Below are 5,041 nucleotides of genomic sequence, written 5' to 3'. Positions count from 1 at the left end.
TGATGGTGGGGAGAGTGAAGCATGACTGTCTCCGTGGCGCAATTGGCTGACGCGATCGGCTGTTCACCGAAAGGTTCGAGGTCCGAGCCCACCCGGTGGTGGTGGGGCTCTTTTTTTTCTTTGGGCTGATAGCTCGGAAGAAATGTTCTGACGGTGGTGAGAGTGGAGCGCGACTGTCTCCGTGGCGCAATTGGCTAGCACGTTTGGCTGTTAACCGAAAAATTGGAGTTTCGAGCCCACCAGGTGGTGGTGCGGCGCTTTTTTTTTCTTTGCACTGATAGCTTTGAAGATATGTTCTGATGGTGGTGAGAGTGGAGCAGGACTGTCTCCGTGGCGCAATTGGCTAGCGCGATCGGTTGTTAACCGAAAGGTTGGAGGTTTGCGCCCACCCGGGGACGGTGTGTCGCTTTTTTTTCTTTTCGCTGATAGCTTTCAAGATATGTTCTGATGGTGTTGAGAGTGGAGCACGACTGTCTCCGTCGCGCAATTAGCTAACGCGATCTGCTGTTAACCGAAAGGTTGGAGGTTCGAGCCCACCCGGTGGTGGTGCGGCACTTCTTTTTCTTTGCGCTGATAGCTTTGGAGAAATGTTCTGACGGTGGTGAGATCGGAGCACGACTATCTCCGTGGCGCAATTGGCTAGCACGTTCAACTGTCAACCGAAAAATTGGAGTTTCGAGCCCACCCGGTGGTGGGGGGGCGCTTTTTTTTCTTTGCGCTGATAGCTTTAGAGAAAGGTTTTGACGGTGGTGAGACTCGAGCACGACAATCTCCGTGGCGCAATTGGCTAGCACGTTCGGCCGTTAACCGAAAGGTTGGAGATTCGAGCCCACCCGGTGGTGGTGCGGGCTTTTTTTTCTGTGGGCTGATTGCTTTGAAGATATGTTCTGATGGTGGTGAGAGGGGAGCAGGACTGTCTCCGTGGCGCAATTGGCTAGCGCGATCGGCTGTTAACCGAAAGGTTTGAGGTTCGAGCCCACCCGTTGGTGGTGCGGCGCTTTTTTTTCTTTGGGCTGATAGCTTTGAAGATATGTTCTGATGGTGGTGAGAGTGGAGCACGACTGTCTCCGTGGCCCAATTGGCTAGCGCTATCCGCTGTTAACCTAAAGGTTGGAGGTTCGAGCCCACCCGGTGGTGGTGCGGCGCTTTATTTTCTTTGGGCTGATAGCTCTGAATAAATGTTCTGACGGTGGTGAGCGTGGAGCACGACTGTCTCCGTGGCGCAATTGGCTAGCGCGATCGGCTGTTAACCGAAAGGTTGGAGGTTCGAGCCCACCCGGTGGTGGTGCGGCGCTTTTTTCTTTGGGCTGATAGCTCTGAAGAAATGTTCTGACGGTGGTGAGAGGGTAGCACGACTGTCTGCGTGGCGCGATTGGCTAGCGCGATCGGCTGTTAATCGAAAGGTTGGAGGTTCGAGCCCACCCGGGGATGCTGTGGCGCTCTTTTTTCTTTGGGCTGATAGCTTTGAAGATATGTTTTGATGGTGGTGAAAGTGGAGCAGGACTGTCTCCGTGGCGCAATTGGCTAGCGCGATCGGCTGTTAACCGAGAGGTTGGAGGTTTGAGCCCACCCGGGGACGGTGTGTCGCTTTTTTTTATTTTCGCTGATAGCTTTGAAGATATGTTCTGATGGTGTTGAGAGTGGAGCACGACTGTCTCCGTCGCGCAATTGGCTAACGCGATCTGCTGCTGACCGAAAGGTTGGTGGTTTGAGCCCACCCGGTGGTGGTGCGGCGCTTCTTTTTCTTTGGGCTGATAGCTCTGAAGAAATGTTCTGACGGTGGTAAGAGTGGAGCACGACTGTCTCTGTGGCGCAATTTGCTAGCGCGATCCGCTGTTAACCGAAATGTTGGTGGTTCGAGCCCTCCCGGGAGTGGTGTGTTGCTTTTTTCTTTGCGCTGATAGCTTTAGAGACATATTCTGACGGTGGTGAGTTTGGAGCACTACTGTCTCCGTGGCGCAATTGACTAGCGCGATCAGCTGTTAACTGAAAGGTTGGAGGTTCGAGCCCTCCCGGGAGTGGTGTGTTGCTTTTTTTTCTTTAGGCTGATACAATGAAGATATGTTCTGATGAAGGTGAGAGTGGAGCAGGACTGTCTCCGTGGCGCAATTGGCTAGAGGGATCGGCTGTTAACCAAAAGGTTTGAGGTTCGAGCCCACCCGGTGGCGGTGCGGCACTTTTTTTTCTTTGCACTGATAGCTTTAGATAAAGGTTCTGACGGTGGTGAGACTCGAGCACGACAATCACCGTGGCGCAATTGGCTAGCACGTTCGGCCGTTAACCGAAAGGTTGGAGGTTCGAGCCCACCCGGTGGTGGTGCGGGCTTTTTTTTCTATGGGCTGATTGCTTTGAAGATATGTTCTGATGGTGGTGAGAGGGGAGCAGGACTGTCTCCGTGGCCCAATTGGCTAGCGCTATCCGCTGTTAACCTAAAGGTTGGAGGTTGGAGCCCACCCGGTGGTGGTGCGGCGCTTTATTTTCTTTGGGCTGATAGCTCTGAAGAAATGTTCTGACGGTGGTGAGCGTGGAGCACGACTGTCTCCGTGGCGCAATTGGCTAGCGCGATCGGCTGTTAACCGAAAGGTTGGAGGTTCGAGCCCACCCGGTGGTGGTGCGGCGCTTTTTTTCTTTGCGCTGATAGCTTTGAAAATATGTTCTGATGATGGTGAGACTGGAGCACGACTGTCTCCGCGGCGCAATTGGCTGGCGCGATCTGCTGTTGACCGAAAGGTTGGAGGTTCTCGCCCACAGGTGGTGGTGCGGCGCTTCTTTTTTTTTGGGCTGATAGATCTGAAGAAATGTTCTGACGGTGGTGAGAGTGGAGCACGACTGTCTCTGTGGCGCAATTGGCTAGCGCGTTCGCCAGTTAACCGAAAAGTTGGAGGTTCGAGCCCACCTGGTGGTGGTGCGGCACTTTTTTTGGGCCCATAGCTTTGAAGACATGTTCTGATGGTGGTGAGAGTATAGCAGGACTGTCTCCGTGGCGCAAGTTGCTAGCGCGATCGGCTGTTAACCGAAAGGTTGGAGGTTCGAGCCCTCTCGGGAGTGGTGTGTTGCTTTTTTTTCTTTGGGCTGATAGCTCTGAAGAAATGTTCTGACGGTGGTGAGAGTGGAGCACGACTGTCTTCGTGGCACAATTGGCTAGCGCGATCGGCTGTTAACCGAAAGGTTGGAGGTTCGAGCCCACCCGGTGGTGGTGCGGCGCTTTTTTTTCTTTGGGCTGATAGCTTTGAAGATATGTTCTGATGGTGGTGAGAGTGGAGCACGACTGTCTCCGTGGCCCAATTGGCTAGCGCTATCCGCTGTTAACCTAAAGGTTGGAGGTTTGAGCCCACCCGGGGACGGTGTGTCGCTTTTTTTTTATTTTCGCTGATAGCTTTGAAGATATGTTCTGATGGTGTTGAGAGTGGAGCTCGACTGTCTCCGTCGCGCAATTGGCTAACGCGATCTGCTGCTGACCGAAAGGTTGGAGGTTCGAGCCCACCCGGTGGTTGTGCGGCGCTTCTTTTTCTTTGGGCTGATAGCTCTGAAGAAATGTTCTGACGCTGGTAAGAGTGGAGCACGACTGTCTCTGTGGCGCAATTTGCTAGCGCGATCGGCTGTTAACCGAAATGTTGGTGGTTCGAGCCCTCCCGGGAGTGGTGTGTTGCTTTTTTTTGCGCTGATAGCTTTGGAGACATGTTCTGACGGTGGTGAGATTGGAGCACTACTGTCTCCGTGGCGGAATTGGCTAGCGCGATCGGTTGTTAACTGAAAGGTTGGAGGTTGGAGCCCTCCCGGGAGTGGTGTGTTGCTTTTTTTTCTTTAGGCTGATAGCTTTGAAGATATGTTCTGATGGTGGTGAGAGTGGAGCAGGACTGTCTCCGTGGCGCAATTGGCTAGAGCGATCGGCTGTTAACCAAAAGGTTGGAGGTTCGAGCCCACCCAGTGGTGGTGTGGGCCTTTTTTTCTATGGGCTGATTGCTTTGAAGATATGTTCTGATGGTGGTGAGAGGGGAGCAGGACTGTCTTCGTGGCGCAATTGGCTAGCGCGATCGGCTGTTAACCGAAAGGTTTGAGGTTCGAGCCCACCCGGTGGTGGTGCGGCGCTTTTTTTTCTTTGGGCTGATAGCTTTGAGGATATGTTCTGATGGTGGTGAGAGTAGAGCACAACTGTCTCCGTGGCCCAATTGGCTAGCGCTATCCGCTGTTAACCTAAAGGTTGGAGGTTCGAGCCCACCCGGTGGTGGTGCGGCGCTTTATTTTCTTTGGGCTGATAGCTCTGAAGAAATGTTCTGACGGTGGTGAGCGTGGAGCACGACTGTCTCCGTGGCGCAATTGGCTAGCGCGATCGGCTGTTAACCGAAAGGTTGGAGGTTCGAGCCCACCCGGTGGTGGTGCGGCGCTTTTTTTTCTTTGGGCTGATAGCTCTGAAGAAATGTTCTGACGGTGGTGAGAGTGAAGCACGACTGTCTCCGTGGCGCAATTGGCTGGCGCGATCGGCTGTTCACCGAAAGGTTGGAGGTCCGAGCCCACCCGGTGGTGGTGGGGCGCTTTTTTTTCTTTGAGCTGATAGCTCTGAAGAAATGTTCTGACGGTGGTGAGCGTGGAGCACGACTGTCTTCGTGGCGCAATTGGCTAGTGCTATCGGCTGTTAACCGAAAGGTTGGAGGTTCGAGCCCACCCGGTGGTGGTGCGGCGCTTTTTTTTCTTTGGGCTGATAGCTCTTAAGAAATGTTCTGACGGTGGTGAGATTGGAGCACGACTGTCTCCGTGGCGCAATTGGCTAGCACATTCGGCTGGTAACCGAAAAACTGGAGTTTCGAGGCCTCCCGGGAGTGGTGTGTTGCTTTTTTCTTTGCGCTGATAGCTTTGAAGATATGTTCTGATGGTGGTGAGAGTGGAGCAAGACTGTCTCCGTGGCGCAATTGGCTAGCGCGATCGGTTGTTAACGGAAAGGTTGGAGGTTTGTGCCCACCCGGGGACGGTGTGTCGCTTTTTTTCTTTTCGCTGATAGCTTTCAAGATATGTTCTGATGGTGTTGAGAGTGGAGGACGACTGT

At 53.4% G+C, this 5,041-nt stretch overlaps 1 non-coding gene across 1 annotated transcript; it reads left to right on the top strand.

Moving 5' to 3' along the window:
* The first annotated feature begins 1,505 nt into the window (after positions 1-1,505).
* Positions 1,506-1,579, top strand: TRNAN-GUU (transfer RNA asparagine (anticodon GUU)). The gene has a single exon. It is a non-coding gene; the product is annotated as a tRNA-Asn (tRNA).
* The last annotated feature ends 3,462 nt before the right edge of the window (positions 1,580-5,041 follow it).

This window comes from Rhipicephalus microplus, unplaced genomic scaffold (genome assembly GCF_043290135.1).
Source record: "Rhipicephalus microplus isolate Deutch F79 unplaced genomic scaffold, USDA_Rmic scaffold_59, whole genome shotgun sequence".
NCBI classification, from domain to species: domain Eukaryota; kingdom Metazoa; phylum Arthropoda; class Arachnida; order Ixodida; family Ixodidae; genus Rhipicephalus; species Rhipicephalus microplus.
Note: the sequence above shows the minus strand (reverse complement) of the source record. Positions and strands in the feature narration are given on the sequence as shown.